Here is a 19982-nt window from a genome sequence, read left to right as displayed (position 1 = left end):
CAATGAAACACATCAATTGTCTGTGCTTTGTTACTTAAAATTTTTGGAAGTTTCTGTTTACCTTGGGTCCTTCCACTTGGACTGTCTTTCTAAGTATAGTATTTGAGTTCTGCTGTTAACAAGCTGTGTCTTCTAAAAAGACAAGGCAAAATACTAGGCACAATTTAAAAAGATATTGATAGATAGAATTCTTCCTTGACAACGTTTTAAGACAAGTAAGCTTTGTTTATAATTGAGAGTTGAATTGTGGGTCTTCACAGCTCATTTCCATGAAGCAGAAAATGCCTGGAAAGGAGGCATCTAACTAGGTACTTTTACAAAAATAATAACATATCTCATGAGCTTTGAGTAGGTTAGATACTTCTCTAACATTTCTAGAGAGGTAGGAAAAATACTCATTATAGAGTCTACAAAAATCTGTTTAAGTCATAATAAAGCTGAATGTTTACAACATTATTCAACTAGATGTCATGGAATAGACCAAATGGTTTTCAGGAGAGGTAAATTCTATCAACATGTTTTCAAAGGATTTTTTGTTTTTTAAGTATAATTTCATCCTGTTCTATACAAAAATGTATTCCAGAAATTTTGGTTGCACAGTCAAAATAAGCAACAAGTTTCCACAATTATTTTTATTATAATTATGAGGAAAAATGTTCAGTAAAATGTAATGGACTCCAATTAAATAAAAATTGCATTTAATAATCCAAGGAGCAAGCTGAGGCAACATTCAGCTTTTGGTTATTTAATACTTTTATGTATCCTCTTTATTTTGTCTACATAATAAGCCTAACAGATATTTGTTGATGCTAATGAGAGATATTTCACATGATTTTAGCATACTCATTAGAGGCATCCATATATTTACATATTCCTCAAGGTTAATTCTGGTTTCATTGACAACTCTGGCTGACTCCATCAGATTTCCTGCAGGTGTGTTGGTCTCTCAGAGCATTCAGAAAAACTTGCTCAGTTAAAACTCATTTTCTGGAAAACATTCAAAATGTGTTTTTTTTTATTTTACCACATTTATATTCAAAAAGGCAAATTTACATTTTGTAGTTAAAGATAATTTTGGATTCTTATTAGAATATATATTTGCCTAGAACCTATTAAACTTCTTTTTTAAACATTTATAGATATTGACCAAAAATTCTCTAAAATATCTAAACTCTTGAACTTCAGAGATAAAATTACTATAAATATATTTAAGAAATTCTTTAAAGGATTATAATCACTAGCCTAAGGGTACTCTATGACCCCCCAACTCCCAGCCTGCCCCTAGATACTTCCTGTGGTGAGGGCCTCATCTTTCATGATAACTCTTCCAACTTTATACAGCTTTCAGAGGAAATTTCTGGTTTTTATTGGTCAAAGTTTTAAATTTTCTGGGTCTCATTTTTTAACTTGTAAAAGTGATCAAGACATTTTTTGCATTCTTACTATGCATCAGGCAACCCCAAATATTTGGAGTTGGGGAACCAAGGCAGGGTATAAATAAACTATAGTTAAAATAAAAAGTAAGCCCTGGGTGGTGTGGTTCAGTGGTTTAAGTGCAGGTCTGCCAACTGAAAGGTTGCTGGTTTGATTCCCAGTCAGGGCACATGCCTGGGTTGCAGGCCAGGTCCCCAGTTGGGGTGTGTGAGAGGCAACCAATTGATGTATTTCTTCCACATTGATGTTTCTCTCCCTCTCCTTCTCCCTCCCATCCCTCCTCTCTAAAAATAAATAAATAACATAAAAATTTAAAAAAGGAAAAATAAGGTGCACAGAAATTTTAACGTTTGAGGATATAAAGTTGGCTATGCTGTGTGGATCAGGACATCCTCACATGTAACTTCTGTTACACTCCACCTAGAGTCCCCTACACTGTAAACTTCTATGATAGCAGGGACCCCATATATTTTGTTCAACCTTTTTTATCCACATCACCGAGCTCAGAACTGATACATAGAAACCCCCAATAAGTATTTGCTGCATAAATAAAGAAGTGAACCATACCCAGAAGCTAATGGGAAACTACTAAAATAAGTTATATAAACTAGCGGCATGTTCTTCCCTTTCTTTATTATTCCATCTAGAAACATAGTTCTGGTAGCAGTGGGGACATGGATCAAAGAAAACTTGAGTTAGCATGGCCACACAGGAGGATATTATAATTCAAGTAAGGACTGATAAGGGTGTAAAATAGGGTGAAGCCAAGGATACTACAGGTGGGTAGTGTTGATGACTGACTGGGTATAAGGTGGGGAGTGAGAGACTGAAAAAACTTGAAGAGTGAGAGACTGAAAAAACTTGAAGATTGCTTTCTGAGTTCTAGTTTTGTATTTCTGATCAAAACAAGGCATGTGGGATAAGTAACAGTTTCTATTGTGAGTTCAACTTTGGACATGTTGCCCTGAATTTGTGACCAGTAAGGTGAGGAGACCCCCACTGGGCACTCATCGCATGAGGTCTGGAGCTGACACAGTAGACATTATTGTTGACACCCCAACACCCTTTCCACTCCCCTCTCAATGTGACTTGGGAAATAGACCTCCTCTCAAAGATGGGCCTGATTGATCTAAAAATACTGATCTCAAAGTAATCCTACTTGCCAGTAACTGATTCAGGAATAGGTATGTGATCTGATTTCCATCAGTGAAAGTCACCAGAGGCTTCTGGGAAAGATATGGGAATCCAGGCTTTCTCCTCTCCAATGTATTAGGATGAGGAAGCCTGCAGTCCTGGTGATCCTGACAACTTTCCTACAGCCACAAAGATAACCCAGCCACAGGATTAAGCCAACTCTGTGGACAACAGAGCTAAGACCAAGAGAACCCTGAGGATATTGTTGAATCTGTGCAGCAGCCACCTTGGAGGCTTCTGGACTGCCTCTGCTGTGACAGTTCTGTATCTTTTATGATCATTTGGGTGAGAGTCTTGTTAACAACAGTTGAAAACATCTTAACTGAAACAGCTGAAGCTATACATTTTGTGGTCACCCACCAGTGGGGAACAAATAAAGCCCGGGAATTTAAAGATATTACCTGGGAAAAATAAAATGAGGATGGCATTCTGTGCATCTTACACTTATGATTGGATCCAATTCTGAATTCTAGCCTCTCACTCAAGACTTTTTGTCAACCTATCTCCCTGAGTTTATCCTTTGACAAATAGGCTTGTTATCTTAACCATTCTGCAAATCACTTAGCCTTTCTGTGTTTCAATGAGCTCAACTGTGAATTGGGGGTATACATTCAGTCTGTCTATCTGTATGGGAAGACTCATGTTTTAATAAAATTCCAAGAATACACAGTTTTGAGAGGCCCTCTTAAAAATTTGGTACCGAGCCTTCAAAGGAACAAGTGCACATGGGGGACCCTAACACTTCAAAGTACATCTTACTCTGCTTAACTTCAGGGTTATTGTGTGGAATGAGGGAGGTAAAGCAAGTAATGTGCTTAGCGCATGTTAACTGTTCAATAAAGTTTAGCTGGCATGATTAGGAATAATTTAATGCATAATTTAGATCTAGTTGGTGGAGATACAAAAATATATATGCCTATTGAACTTTTATGTTGTTAATTTTAGCTGTGCCCCTCACTTCTGAGCACAGTGCTCCCCCTCACTCTCTGTAGGGCTGACTTAGCTACCATGGACACAGAGCTTTGATTTACAATACTTTTAGAAGCACACAAAAATGTTTCTATTTCTCTTAAAATCAGAGGGAAAAAAATAACTTTTAGGTTGAAAAATAGTTTAATACACAATAGAAGTATATTCATCTCTATTCCAATGCAGTAATGAAATCTAATTTTCAATATTTTCTTAGAAGCAAGTTTCCAGGGCTCATAAAAGTCTGAATGCAACCCTGTCACCTGCTTCTCCTTTTTGTGTTGCTTTTTTTCTCTTTCCATTATTTTCTACACCTTCATCTCTTCCTCGCCCTTCCTTCGCTTTACCATTTACTTATTATTATTCTCCTACCTCTAGCATTTTCTGGTCTATATCCATACAACTCTTGTGTAAAATAAAAAAATAAAAACAAGCATTTTCCTTGGGTTAACTTTTCTTTCCTGTCTCAGCTGTTTAATTCTGTAGGTTATCAGTTTAACAGAGTGAAGACACATCATCCCTTTTAGAACGAAAGACTAAGAATAGAAAGTTTGAAACACACCTTCTGAAACGGCAGCTTCTTGAAAGCCCTATTCCCAGCAGAGTATGGCTGCTCTGCATTTTTCACACTGGAACACAGTGAAAACGATGAACATTAATTAGGATTACAGAGCCACAGAGGCTTACCACACTGTGACAGCTTATAAGAAAGAATGACACTTCTATTTTTTGGATGCAAGTCTGAGTGTCATGTATTTATTAATTTTGGGGCTCAAGCCAAGTTACCATAGGGGTGAGATGCAATCTATTATTTTTTAGGTCATATTAGGTAGGGTTGTAGACTATTATCTTAGGTTAAGAAAGAGGTAAGTTTGGCTAACTTTAGATGATCAAGTTTCCTATTGTGAACCTTCCTTCAAAAACTAATTTTGAAATGTTATCATTTATAGTTTATGCTCATAGAGAACTTAATGTTGGAAGCATTCCTTAGTTCAAGGGGATTTCACGCCTGAGTGATTTTCAAGTTATATTGTTTTCCAGCTTACTCGCCTCACTTAGGATCCCCACCGCTTCTTACATTTCACAAATAAATGAGTTAAAGAAAAAAGCAGACACACTAAAACACAAACGAATACTTAACTCCCTCTTCCAACAACCCCATGTCCTGAGGGAGATATATATAAAATAAGAAATAAAGTGTTAAGTTTCCTGTCTCATAAATGCCTTGAATTCTAATTACTTCTTAAAAACAGATTTAAAACAAAGACTTTTATGAATAATGTACAGATCATTAAGATTGCAATCTCTAAACTCTAGCATATGATATGTCTCCAATTCACCATATAAATTCATGCTGATTACCCAGGATGTTTTCCAGATGTTTACTCTCTGCATGTAATTAAATTTTGATAAAAACTGTAACTTAGCTGCTTAAAACACACACACACACACACACACACACACACACACACACACACACACACAAACCTCTCAACAAAAGCATGAAAGAAGTTTTTTCACTGATATATTGTTTCCCCCAAAGGAGTCACTCCTTTTCATGACAGAAATCTCATTCCTTGAAAATCTCTGGCTTTCTTAAACCATTCCTGATTTTAATGAAAGAGAAGGTTGCTTCAGAAAATATGATGGATTTATCACTTTTAGCCCATCATTTGGGAGGAAATTGCCACAGAATTTGCACAACAGAACAGAAAATTGGTACAAGTAAATTAATGGCTCTATATTGACAGATGTAAAAGGGAATAGGAAAATATTACAATGGGCAGTAAAATTAAATCTTCAGCAGGAATCAGAGTATCATAGAAAAACAGGATATGAGCATTGTCTTTTTATGTGTTGGGAATTGAAATGATAAGTTTGAGAAGATCTGTACGATGTATCAACAGGGACGTGACAGTATAGTGTACAACAGCTAACGAAGAGACAGATGCCATGTAATGAAAAAGGAACAAGAGTCAGATACACAAGAAAAATAGTTCAGAGATACATATTATGTAGAAATTATTTTAATATATTATAAAAAAGGAGATAGTAAGATAATCAAATTCAGCACAATAAAGCATAGGGGAAACACCATAAGAAATGAAGGAGACAAAATAATTTGACAAGAGAGAAACAATGAAGAGGTAGAATGAGAGCAAGCACTAGGCATTAGTTCTGTAATGACCTGTTTCTCATGAAAAATGCATTATCTTAGAAGGGAATTATTGTTCTCTTCCCTTGCAGTACTTTGATTTGTGTGTCTACAACACACCAAGCCCACTGGGATGCCGCCAATGGATTCAGAGCTTCTAGAATGATCAACCAGAGACTACCGTACCAGACACCAATGTATTGTAAATAATTAAATATCAACGCAAGTCAACTAATATTTACTGAGTATGCACTCCCAGAATGAAGCACACATCAGTATTCTGACAGAAATTTAGGGTCTTGACAAAAAAGCAAAAACCCAAATGAATCACAATGGCGATTTGGAGGAGGGGGACTCAAAAGGGTAAATATAATTAGCCCAGAGGTTCTTAACCTTTTTTGGAATAATAGACTGCCTTAGACTTTCGCCCAAGAAAACATACATTTGTGTGTACAAAATTTTATTTATGCCAAGAGGGTTGAAGATCTCCTGAAGTCTGTGTTTGCCCTAGTTTAAGATCTTAAGAGTTCTGAATTTCACAGAGATACAGTTTTGAATAGGTCATTTTTTACACTGCTTACTGATTCCCTCCAGTTAAAACCTCAGGAATTATTGGAATTACTGAGTGCAAGTAACAAAAGAGTGAGGCACAGATGTTGTCCCTCTGTGAAGTCTATTGAAACAACTACTTCTCAATTTAGAGTTTGAGTTTGGTTTGTTTATATGTTCTAGAAAAAAATTTTGACTTTTAAAATGCATGTAATACAAAATAACAAAATAAATACTTAGAGTCAGGGTGAAAGGAAAACATGGGTAAAAAGGACAAAATCCAGAGATAAAAATTAACAGATAAAACAGTCTCATGGTAGACATAAGTTACAATTTTGTAACCCCCTGGTCACCAAAGCTAAGGCAGAGGCATGTTTACAAGACTTAAAATAATCCAAAAAATAAAAATTAATCTAGTTGTTGAATTATTGGTTAGATATATTAGGCTGCAAGTCACACAAAACCAAACTAATAATCATTTATAATGAATTAGTGGTTATTATTCTCAGTTAAGAAATTCAGAAGTGGGCAGTTGTTCATTCATGCTATCAAAGATCCAGGCTTTTTCTGTCATCTCTACTTGTTCTTCATCACTCTTGTAGCCTCATTGCCTCAAGTGAGCTGCTGAACCTCAACATCACATCCTGACCAAAGCAGAGAGAAGAAGTAAGGACAGAGCTCTCTCTTCCATATGGAATTTTCATCAGGAAAGTAATAGCTATCCAAGAAGCTTTCTTGCGGGCTTCCTTCTATATTTCATGGCCAGAACTGGACCCTATGAACACCCATCCTTATAAGAGGCTAGAAAGTAAGCATGTGTCTTTTTGGCCTTTGTAAAGAAAGGAGGGCAAGAAAGACCTTGGGTTGGGTTTGGGTTAGTGTCTTCTACACATGATATGAACAGTTTTCCCGAAGTTGAGCAACCTCATTCCTGGATGTCTTCAAAATGAGGATGCTATGTAATAACTCAGACTATGTCCTAAGCATTGGTCCCACAGTAAATGCAGCAGCAAGTTCCATCATATTCCATGGAACTTCATGTTTCTCTCCATGGGCTAATGCTTAGGCTAACACATGGATTTGGAGAACGCAAGTCTATGGAGAATGCAAGTCTATAAAGAATCAGGAGTAGACTTCCAGACAAGATGGAGGCATGGACCAATACACTCTGTCTCCCTCCACAACTAAGAAGGACTACAACTACTGCAAAACCAAAAATAATAAGAAGTTTCAGAAAATAAAGCTATATGGAAGTCCAGCGTATGAAGTCATAAACAAGTAGTGCTCGTCCAGATGGGTAGGAACTGCAAACCCCTGGCTGAGAAAGATCAAACTGTGCTGGAGGCGGCAGCTACAGCAGTGAACAGCGGGACCCGGTCAGCAGACGCCTGTATTTGGGGGGAGGAGAGAGGCGCCTGGGAGCCAGCCCTGGCTGCAGACCAGACCCGTCGGCTTGCAATTCCAATGCCAGGGAACACAGACCCCACAGTCTGGTTCCTCAGTGGAGAGTAACAGCAAGAATCCATCTTGGACCCCTGCCCCCACGCAAAGCACCACAGTGTAGTGAGAAAGGGCACCAGGTTGTGACAAGCACATGGGGCTCTGCCCAATATAGAGTAGGAGGTGTGACAGCGCCCCACCCAAGAAGGAAAGATAAACAAAATGGTCAGAATGGCAGAATTAATGATTGAAATACCAATCACACAGCTAACAAAAAAACAAATAAAGGTCTTGACCGATGAACAAATAACAAATCTTTCTGAGGCTCAGTTCAGAGCTATAGTCATAAGGCAGCTTACAGACCTAACAGTGGGGCTGAATCAAGACAGGGAAGGAATGAAGGCTAGTCCTGCTTAAATGAACAAAAATACATACAAGACAAGTGGTGAGGAAGGGAAAGCCAGGGATCAAATCAACAAATCAGAACATAGGGAGGGAACAAACAGTCAACCAGTGCAGAAAGAGGAAACAAAAAGTGAGGAATATGAGGAGAGGCTCAGAAATCTCTGGGACAGCTATAAGCGAATGAACATTTGAATTATAGGATTGCCAGAGGGTGAAGAAGAACTAGAAATTGAAATATTATGTGAAAAAATAATTAAGCAGAACTTCCCTAACTTGGGGAAGGAAATGAACTTACAGGTCCATGAAGCACAGAGAGTTCCAGATAGGCTGGATCCAGGGAGGACCACACCAAGACACATTATCATCAAAATGTCAAAAATTAAAAATAAGAGAGAATCTTAAAAGCAGCAAGAGAGAAGAGAAGAATTATGTCCAAAAGGGTCCCAATTAGACTATCAGCAGATTTCTCAAAGGAGACTTTACAGGCAAGAAGGGACTGGCAAGAAATATTCAAAGTAATGAAAATCAAAAACCTACAATCACGATTACTCTATCCAGTGAAGCTGTCATTCAGGATAGAAGGGCAGAGAAAGTGTTTCCAGGACAAAGTAAAACTGAAGGAGTTTGTTAGATCCAAACCACTGTTATATGAGATGTTAAAGGAACTTGTTTAGAAGGAAGATCAAAACTACGAACATTAAAATGAAAACTGTATCACAACAACCAACAGCAGAAGCTAGGGAATTGAAAGAAAGACAAACTGAATAGGCAACAAGAGGGGAAAAAGAATTATAAGTACAGGGAACATATTGGGGGGAGGTCAGCTGGGAGGGGGAAGGGGGAAAAGGGAGGGAGATGATGCAGGAATTAAGAAGCATAGTAGGAGGGAGTGGAGTAGACAGGAAGATGTTGAGAAGAACTATATGCACAGCCAATTGGCATGGACTGGGGGGGGGGGCAACTGGAGGGGGAGAGCAGGGGGAAAAGAAATTGGGACAACTGTAACAGTATAATCAATAAAAAAAATAAAAAAATAAAAAAGAATCAAAGCAATACGTCAAGTGCTCAGTCCTGTTATGATCTGGTTTAATCCGAGGGTAACACTTAGCCTATCTAGAGTAACATATAGATAGCAATCCCCTTACATCACTCCTTCATAAATATTACATCTCACAATTGAACTTTGAATAAGAATGGGACCACAGGGAGTTTAAGGCAATAATCTCCAGCCCAAGCCTACCTGGAGCATTGCTGATATTGGCATATATATATATATATATATATATATGCTTCAACAACCAACTAGTGAGAAAAGAGGTTTAAGTGCTCCTTCTATAAATTCAGAAGCCTAACCAACACATATGCCTGGTGAAGATGAGCCCCAGGAAGAAGGGATCATTCTGCTATATTCCCCTAACATTTTGTCTCTATCTCAATGATAGTATGTATAGCCCAGATTTATGTAGCTCTGTTGCTGGGTATGAGTCTACTCATTTTATAGCCCCAGACCATGTTATTGTTTATAATAGACTTAGCTATATATTTAGAACAATTTAGGGAAAAAAATTTTTTTTCATTGAACAGTGAATGGCAGTTACTTAGTAATATTTGGAGGGACAGCTTTACACAAAGAAACCAATCACAACTTATTTCATGCTGTTTTCAGTAGTAATTAGTTGAAATAAGCAATATTTGAATATTTTTGCTTGAAGACTGGAATGCTAGGTGCAATGGGCTTGGCACTAGAGTGGAAAGGTTCATGAGAGCGAAGGTGTAATTTCCCTTGAAGATCTTGTGAACCAGCCAGGGGAAGGGGACCATAAAACAAGTATCTAAGAAAGGAAACCAGACCATTTACATCACTGTTCTTTTAATAAAGGGAAAATTCTGCACTGGGTGGGAAAAACAGAATTAAATTATAGTGCTTTGTGTCTAATTTCATGTTTAAGATATTTTGTTTGATAAAAAGGATTAATGTCTATGACTTATTTATAATTGGAGGTGTTACTAAATAAAAAGAGTTGGTGAATGGGGCTTCCTAACTTAAAATTTTAAAATATATTTGTGAAATATATTCTTCATAATTTATAATCAAGCTACATAGTTTGCATTAATTGGTTGGTTTAGATTAGAAACAAACATAATTTGAAAATTGTTTTTTATTGTTATGAATATTAAAGAGGCATTTCCATCTTATTTGGGGTTTAGTAACATATGGAAAATAACCTCACACAAATTACATACTTAGTTGCAAGAAAAACAGAAAATAAAAGATGAACAAGACATGTAAGAAGAACAAAAAAAAGCTTATTTATTTTCACAAAAAGTTAAAGAATTAAGAGGTGGAATATCAGTTAGCTGGGAGTATGAAATTCTGGATAAAGAATTTCAGATTTCATGTGCTAAGAAACAGAGAGTGATTTGCCTTTTAAAATATTCCTGCTATTAGTTATAAAATTTTGGGGAGTATAACTGTCTTCTGGTGTAAATTTATCCACTCAATAAACACTATGGTACTAAAGGGGATCAAAAATAAATAAGAAATAATCCTTGCTCTGTTATGGACCATGGTCTACTAGAGAGGAAATGATATTTATACAAAAAGCTGTAATAAAAGATGGACTGTTTTAAATCCCATGGAAGAAATCCAGATCAAGTGCTGGGGATTCTGATATGAAGGATTATCTCCAGTTGTATGGCATCGAGAAAGGCTTCATAGAAGAGGTGACACTTGAGCTGGACACTAAGGGATCAACAACGTTTTGACATAGAGAGATAGAAAGAAGGACATTGTAGTGTAGCTAAAGTGTTGGTGGCAGAAAAAAGAGGCGTATGTATAAAGAAGAGAAAACAATCCAGTGTTCCTGTTCCATAAACTCATTAAGTAAAAAAGTGAGGCTGAAAATGTAAGTTGAGGTCAGATTTTGGAGAGTCTGTTATGTTTTAAATGAAGACACTTGGACTTTATTTGGTAGATAATGAGGAGCTAGCAATGTTTTTTTGAGTACCTGATAGACATTGAACATGTGTTTATGAGCAGATGAGGCGTCAGCTGATCTGAACCAGGCTATCACTTCTGCACACTCTGAAGTGCCTAACATGGTGTTAGGATATAATAAATGTACAACAATATTTTCAATGGCTATACAGAAATACATGACCAGGGAAGCCCTCTAAGAAAATTATTGAGAATGTCTGACATGTTACAGGGAACAGACAAGGGATGAACCAGATGCTCTGTTGGCACTCAGTACTCATATCTGCATGTTCACTGTGTCACAGGGTCAGGAAGCTAACAACTACGTTTCTCAGACTCCCTTGCTGTCAGGGTTTGAGATGTTCCCATGAGATTTGGAAGGTGAAATGCAGGTGGAGGCCACTTTTGTTTCTACAGGAGTGGCACATTCTGGCAGAAATGAATTTTTGCTGTGGACAGACTTCCTCCGACTGTCAGGTGACCAGCTTCATAAATGTGGGACAACTGTGAAATTGGCAGCAGTTTTCTGACCTCTGGGTGTTGATAGTGATTCCTGACCTCTGGTTCCCCTGCTACAGGGTTATAACCTCAAAAACTACAAGTGGCGTGATATTTTTGTCTAACAGGCCTCCCCACTTACATGTCTCCAGCTCTTCCAATGATTTGGTAGCACCCCATCCCCTGTATTAAATTCCTTTCTACTTGAGGTACCTAAAATGGCTTCTGTTTCTTTTGCTGAATTGACAGGAACAGGAGACAATGAAACTTGCATAGAAGAGGGTAAGAGTTATTCGAAGACAAGACCTTATGGGATGAAAGAAAATAAATTCAAGTCAGAGGTCCTTCTGCACCACCAAGGGCATCTGTACGTCTTTCAGTCTATCTCGGTGCAGGACTTGTCCTCAAGTCCCCTCTTTCCTCTACCTTAAAAACAAACACTCTTTCCTAATTACAAAAATATTATATATTCATTGTAGAAAACTTGGGATAATAGTAGTTTCATCTTATGTGGGGAATATGTTCCAAGACCCTCAGTGGATGCCTGAAGCTGCAGATAATACCAGACCTTATATATATACTGTTCTTTCCTATACATACATCCTTATGATAAAGTTTAATTTACAAATGAAACACAAGAAGGGATTAACAACAATAACTAATAATAAAATGAAACAATTTTAACAATATACCATTATAAAAGTTATGAAATTTCTCTCTTTACTCACTTTAGGCTAAGCAAGACTCAATTAGCACCCTGTATCTTCTGAGACATTAGCTCTTAACTACAACATTTTGGGTTTCCTGAAGCTTAAGACTGAGATGCAGTCATAGACAGTCGATTTACAATGTTACTCCCTAGAGAAATCCCCTGGCTGTGAAAGTTTCTATTGCCTAACAAGATGGGGATGCTTTTCCAAGAAAGGGGAGGATCAGTTTAGTATAATTCAACACCTACTCTCTGTGAGTGCAAGAGCCAAGGAAAGGAGTCTTCTGGGCCTTCAGCAATTACAATAGCTTAGCTTATACTGCTGTTCACAGATTTCAAATCTCACTGTTCTTAAACCAAAAATGTTGCCTTCTTGCTCATGTTACTTGTCCCTAGTGGGTTGGCAGGGGGACTCTGACATTATAGATATTTAAAGACTTGGGATGATGGAGAAGCTTTATCTCAAACACCGGTGTCTCCATTTCAGAGACTAAAGAGAGCTCTGGAGGGTCTTGTATCAGTAATTCACTGGCCCAGCCAGGAAGAGACCCATGTCACGTCTACTCACTGGCTAGAACTAGTCATATGGTCCTATTGAACCACAAAAAGACCAGGAATTGCTATCCACCTTGTGCATGAAAGGGGGAAGAACTGGATATATTTAGAGAGCAACACTAATAATGTTTATAGAACCTACGAGAAGTCAAGACAACTGTGATTGTTAACAAGGCACTATTTGACCCAGGCTAACTTGAAGCAATTGCCATCCATATTTCTAAACCTGTTTGTGTTTTAATCAAAGGAAATAACTCAATATTTTGCTCCTAATTACTCTGTATCCCTCTCAAATTGTTCCGCTTCAAGGTAAAATGTTTTGAGAACCCTGGTGCGAACTCCCAGGCCAGTCTCAGCTTCTTTGCTGACATCCTTGGCACTTGGGTTCTCCTTGAGCTTCCTCCCCACCCCCACAGCCAGCCCCAGCCTCACCCCGCCTCCCACCTCCCATCACCCTGGAAGCTGCTTGCATGCATCAGTGGATGGCAGCAATACACAAGGGCACCTCATTGTTGGAAAGGAACTGCCTTCTGCCTGCCAAGGACAAATGCAGACACACAAAGCAATATCAAGCAATACTTCACATCAAAGAGATCCCTGCCTGGGCTTGCCAAGGGCAGGGCTGTCTCTGCACCTCTCCAGTCTCGGTAGTGTTCTCAGAGCCCAAGGAGCTCACGGAGCTCACGGAGCTCCTGCCAGGCCCCCTCATTCACCCAGCACTCCTGTTCATTCTGACACCTGAAGCTTACTTAGGCTCTCCCTGAATCTGGCTTTGACCACTTGAACAGAGCAGAATGCTAAGTGTTTAAAAATGTTGGGCGATTAGGAAGGAAAACCCATGAGAAACATTTACTTTGTGAACCGTGTTTGAGCAGAACAGAGTACTTTACTCAGCTTGTTCAATGCAACCACATATGGAGTTAAGAAGTCCATGGCGTAGGCCTCAGGGAAAACAGCACAAGCAGGAAAACTTAGCTATTGAGGAAGGAAGGATGCTCTGTGAACAGAGTCTGGGGAACTTGAGAACCAAGGCTGAAAAGGAGGGCGGCTGTCCTAGGCATTCAGAACTGAGCTGAAGCTCCTGAGGAACTTTGAGCTTTGCTTTAGAATCAACATAACAATTATTTTGCCTTAAGGAAAAATGAGTTCCAGTTTTGTAAGGAGGATGAGGAAAAAATAGAAAGGGGGTCTGACAAGGACATAGAAAGAAAGAAACTTTATTTCAAAAAACAGGTAAGGCTTTCCGTGCTGGATGTTAAAGAACTCTTGGAAAGATATATTAATCCAAGACAATGAATATTTTTTAAAGTTCTAAAGTCAAATACCATGAGAGCTGTAAGGAAGAACTTAGAGATTGTCTTTTTCAAATTATTTCTTTGAGTTAAGAAAATCCGAGGCTCAGGGCCGTCAAGGGGCTTTTTCCCGGTCACATAGCTGGTTAGTGGCAAAGCTGGAGCTAGAATCCTGAGTGTCTGACTCTCAGGCATGGCAAGAAGGCCTAGACACGGTTTGTGATCAGGTCTGCAACTTCATCAAGTACAATATTTTTAACACAGTGGCTTCAACCCTTTGACTAATATCTTCCACTGTGGCCACCCCTACTGCCCTGTTCCAACAGCTTCCCAGAATGGTAGCAATTAGAGCAAAAAAAGTAATGGATAGGGCCCAGAGAAAATGTCACATTTCTAGAAGTGGGAGGAGGTGCAGATAATGCATTTATATAATTTCCTGCTTTCAGGGCATTTCATTTGACCTTGGGTCCATGGAGAGAACTCAGGAGGCATTCCATGATGGGAAAAAAATTTACATCTTTTACTAACCTCCCACTGAAAGACAGCATTTCCTTCTTTATGAAATCACAACAGTATTTGCAGTATATGGACTTTGTCACTAATAGAAAGAATAAATATTCTCATTATATCAGTTGTGATAAATATCATGAAATATCTTTACCCTCATTACCATTTTTCAATTATGGTAATTTCTACATCTACCAATAGATCTTTTATTTCATGTTTAATAAATAAGCACAGATATTACTATGCCATGGATGTTTCTAAATATTTTGATAATACAATTTCAGTATAATTAGATTCCTTTATAATTATATGTATTTTATTTTATACTGTTAAAGCATTAATGTGAGAGGGGGATCTGTAGACTTCACCTGGCTTTCAAAGGAGTTCTGGCATGAAGATGAGGAACCCCTGAAGTGTGAGGGAAGAATGAGTGTCATGTTGCTGATGGATACTCATGTCATTCAGTCCCATGTCCCTGTCCCATCACCCTGTGGGTTAAGAGTGACAGAGATGCTCACTTACCATTCTGGGTTGGAGAACTACCAGCATCTCTTGCCACAGACTGTGCTGGTAATTTCAGGGCGCACCAGGTTTTCAAAGCTGGTATGACTATATTAAAAAATGTGACAGGAAAGAATCCATTGTTTGGTGTTATTATTAAAATGAAGGTAGATAAGAATTTTGTACATTTATAGTAAGAAGGTTGTGTTCACATGTCCCATGGAAGTGGACTTTTCTAAGGGAGCCGGCATTCCAAAGTCCACTGAAAACGAAATCAGTTTTTTCAAAGATGGCAAAGCTGGATTGGCATAGCAAATAAATGCTCAGAAAAATAAAATAAAATTTTAAAATATCAAGGCACCATTTTCCACCTCTCAAATAGGCAAAGAGTTTTAAAGATGATAATTCTCAGGATTGGTGAGGTGTAATGAAGTATTTTCATAGGCTGCCCACAAGACTAAGAGATTGCATAACTTTCTAGATGGCAGCTTGGGCTCTACATTCATGTGCTTTTTACACAATAATTTTACTTCTAGGAATTTATGCTATGGAGAGAATTACAAAGATATTGTTTCAAGAATATTCATCATAATATTAGTTGTCACAGTAAAAATTGGAAACAACACTAATGCTAAAAATATAAGGTTGTTTAAATAAATTATGTCAGATCTGGAGGACTAATTATTGTGTAGCTAATTTTTTTAAATAGCCATACCAAGAATACTTAATGACGTGGGAAAATAGATAAATATAATGTGAGGCTTAAAATGCAAGACATAATTCTGGATGTGTGGAATAATTCTGTGTTTTAGTTTGAAAAATATTCATTGTATTTCTTTGCAATCTTATGTGCATATGCCTATGTATGTGTTTTAAAAAACTGGAAGAAAATGTATCAAAGTATCAGTAGTCTTTGCGTAGTTGTATTTTAATTATTTTTATTTCCTTCTTTATACTTTTTTGTATATTCTGTTATTAGATAAAGCAGTAAGACATTGTTCAGTATGAGCTGATGGCTGTTTGCAGTGCTTTTTTGTTCCAGACAAAAGTTTGTTTTGCTGGTTGCTACTGAGTGTTACTATTCTCCTAACCTTTGCGCTCCTTCCCCACCATTGGCTTTCAGCCGTCTGATTTAAGCAAGGTTGGGGAACTTTACTCATACGTATTAGCCCTGCCAGCTTGGATAGAAAATTCAGAAATTACATCTAAGCTGCCAATCTGATAGAGTCAGCATCAACATGAACGTCAACCAGAAACCTCTTGGCATAATGAATATAATAGTTCAATGGGGAATTTGAAGCTCTGTTAGCAAAGCTGATGATTGAGCTTAAAATAGGGTGAGAATTTGAGGAGGCATCTGCCCCCTTCTCTCCACCTCTGGCTACTTCTGCCTACTTATGCTTTGTGTTTATTGAGGGCCAAGAGGGGGGTTGAAAAATAATTCTTCCAGAGCCACGTAACTTTTTTTTTTTTTATTGCTGATACTTGTTTGAAAGTGATACATTTTCTACCTTCAGTGATTATTTACCATGCTGTGTATAAACTGGCTGAAAAAAAATCCTTTGGGGTAGATGAAGACATATTTTTTTGTTGATTTTACCTTGAAAGTGAGAATTGTGAAGGTAGTCTTTCATAATGTGAAGGTTTGTTTGAAGGTTCTGTTATCTGCAATGCCATTTTGAATTTTGAAAACACAAAAGTCTATATTCCATTCCTTCTTTCTTTCTTAAACTTGGATCGATTTTCTCCTGTGTGAAGTTTAAAATAATAAAAGCTGAGAAACCATTTACTCAATGCCTCCTGTTGCATAGCAATCTAAACAAACAAGCCCCTTTCCTCAGTTATGAACTTTCAATAAAACAGATCACAAAAGTTGTTTTAAAAAGATGATTTTAAGCTTCCTTAAAAAAAAAAAAAAAAAAAAAAAAAGAGGCCAAAGATTTCAGACAAAAAACTCAATTGAGTTTTTAGTGAGTCACTTCTCATGCTACTGCAGGGATTTGAAAACTTTTTCATTTGCCATGAGACCAGGGAGCTGAGCTGGACGCAAGGAGAGCAAGCCAACCAAAGCAGGGAAAACAATTAAAAGTAATAATTACCATCCAGTGTTCAGTCTCTTCTGTGTGGCAGTCACCATGCCATATAAATGATCTAATCTCATAACACACCTCTTGTTATGAGATTTGCACCATTGCCCCCCTCCCTGTCCATCCACCCTCTACTCTTCTCTGCCCTGTTCTCTGCCGAGAAACAATGGTCTGTATGGAGAGTGGCAAAGGGCTCTCTTGCCCAAGGGCACTCGCAGGAGAGGGAAAGCAGGAGGGAAAGGTGGGTATCCATTTTCCTGGCTGGTAATGGCAGGCTGGCTATGTCCCTCCACACAGAGTCGCAGCTCCTGCCAGATGGCCTCCCTGTCCAGCTCCCCTCCCTGAGTCCAGAAATTGCTTCTCGCCCTCGGCCCTTCACGTCTCGAGGTGCTAAGAGCTGCCTGCTGTTTCTAGTTCCAGAGGATGACTGTGTCCCTGTTGGTAGAGCACAGCCCCACCGGGATCGCTGAGAAGAGTGTCTTTATTAACCCTCTTCCACCACCACTTTAATTTCCTGCTTACCTGTTACCCCTGCTACCATTCTCAAGGAGACCACTGATGGTTCTCATTAAGGTTACAATAGCCCTCTAATTGACTCTTACTTTCCAGCTTATTTTAGGCAATATTGCAAAGCAAATCTTTCTAAAGCACTGCTAAGACACTCAATCTACCCCCACTCCCAACAGAAAAGTATTCAAACCTGCCAGTTTTAGACTCCCGAGCTCTTAACCTCAGTCAAGCAGCTTGTGCTCCATCTCTCAGACAGGCAGGCAGTTTTCTTCTTGACAGGAATGCTCACACAGTCACCCATCAGCGCCAGCCATTGCCACACATGCTCCTCCAGCCCCACCCTTCCAGTCATCCTTCTTGCTGTCCATGTGAAATGTCATCCTATGCAACTGTTTGTGAAATACATCAGATGCCACCTTGCCATACATCCTCTAGTGTTTTGGAAACATTATTTTAATTTTAACTTATTTGCTTTTCAAAATCATAGGCTTTGGCACAGAGTAGTTTTGACCTTGACTGTCAACTCTGTCAGCATTGGAAACTTGCACAAGTTATTCACCTGGCAGAGCTCCCTTCGCTCAGAAATGAAAGGGTAGGACCCTGGCTAGTGTCGCTCAGTGGGTTGAGCACTGGTCAGCAGACCGAAAGGTCGCCAGTGTCAGGCAACTGATCGATGTTGCTCTTCTTCTCTTTCTCCCTCCTTTCCCCTCTCTCTAAAAATAAATAAATAAAATCTTTCTAAAAAATGGAAGGGTAATAATAATACTTATGTTACATGGTATTGTGAGGACTAAGTTAACATATATAAAACTCATTACAGGGTATGACAGATAACTATCGTTTTGCTTTTCATTTTCCCCCCTCTTCAACTAGACCTCAAAACTAGTTCACATTTATTGAGTGCTTATTATGTGTCATGTACTATTCTAAGCATTTTGCGCATAATGATTTACAGCAATCTTATGTACTAGTATTCTCTCTATTTTACAGACAGAGAAACTAAGGTACAAAGAAGTTACAAAATTTGCCCAAGGTTTACCAAAATATAAGATGGGAGCATTAATTCACAACTAGATTATAGACTTTTTGAGGCAAGGCCCCATTGTATACCAAATTTCTTTCTAGCTTTCACAGGGCCTAAAATTATGTCTTATATATAATATCGTTGGTGTTGAGTAAATGTTGATTTCATTCCAAGGGGCAGAGCCAATTAAGCTAGTGTTGCAGTAGGAAGGGGCTAAAATGCACACGGTCAAAGCAGCAGCTGCTTCTATGAATGGAGCAGTAATGTGTGCAGTTGAGAAAGAGCTAGGATGCAAAGTCCAGGCAACTGAGGAGTGCACTGGTGCTGGATGTCCGTGAGTAGCCAGCTGGGGGTGAGACAGGAAGAGGAGAACCTGAGTCGGGAGGCCAGCACGGTGCAAAGCTGCACATGTGAAGCCTGAACTCTTAGCAGTCCTCCCAGCCCTGAGGAGACTGGAGATCTCACTCCAGTCTGTGGTTATGCCATGCAAGCATCTTTAAAAATACTTAGACCCAAACTGGTGGGCCTCTTCCTGCTGCCTTTCTTACCTGAGCCAGCAACCTCAGAGCTATCTGGGATTTCTGTTAAAAACACCCAGATCCCAAGAATCATCCTCCACCAACACAATTGTTGCTCACGCCAAGCATGGGACATATGGCCGAGCATCTGGGAGGAGACAGATCAGCCAGGAGTGCTGGCAAGCCGCACATGCTTTCATTAGAAGGGATGTGTCACAGTAAATCATGTATATCTTCCCCCCCTTCTTTCCACATAGGAAAACATAAAGGAGACAATTACCCAAAGCACAATAATGCTGTTTGAATATGCCGAAGCTTGTGCCTAAGACACTTATGACATTTCCTTAAATATCTGTTTAATATCTTGGCCAGGTCAGGCATACCAATGGCATTACAGAGCTTGCAAATCAATGCCCCAGCTGTTTTGGTTTTTTAATAAAAGTGAATGTGATCTCTTTTAAATTATTGCCTTCCGCCCCCTGCCCCCCACCCCCTCTGGTTTTCTGCAGGGCTTTCAAAGAGCAGAGCTGTGGGCAGCCCTGGAGTCAGGACTTGGCTCTGAATGAGTAGTTGTTCCTTGCGGGGGAAGGGAGGGTGGGTGTTAGAAATCAAACATTTGCTGGATTACTGTCGTCATCTTTCCCAATCCACTGCCTCA

At 38.8% G+C, this 19982-nt stretch overlaps 1 long non-coding RNA gene across 1 annotated transcript; it reads right to left on the bottom strand.

Annotated features, from left to right (window-relative positions):
• Positions 1 to 699: 699 nt before the first annotated feature.
• On the bottom strand, positions 700 to 18088 carry LOC150021212 (uncharacterized). The gene is made up of 3 exons (XR_016512775.1): positions 17973 to 18088; positions 4160 to 4226; positions 700 to 987 (listed from the first exon to the last, which is right to left on the bottom strand). It is a non-coding gene; the product is annotated as an uncharacterized LOC150021212 (long non-coding RNA).
• Between the last annotated feature and the right edge of the window lie 1894 nt (positions 18089 to 19982).

This window comes from Furipterus horrens, unplaced genomic scaffold (genome assembly GCF_987537825.1).
Source record: "Furipterus horrens unplaced genomic scaffold, mFurHor1.1.pri manual_scaffold_1, whole genome shotgun sequence".
NCBI lineage: Eukaryota > Metazoa > Chordata > Mammalia > Chiroptera > Furipteridae > Furipterus > Furipterus horrens.
Note: the sequence above shows the minus strand (reverse complement) of the source record. Positions and strands in the feature narration are given on the sequence as shown.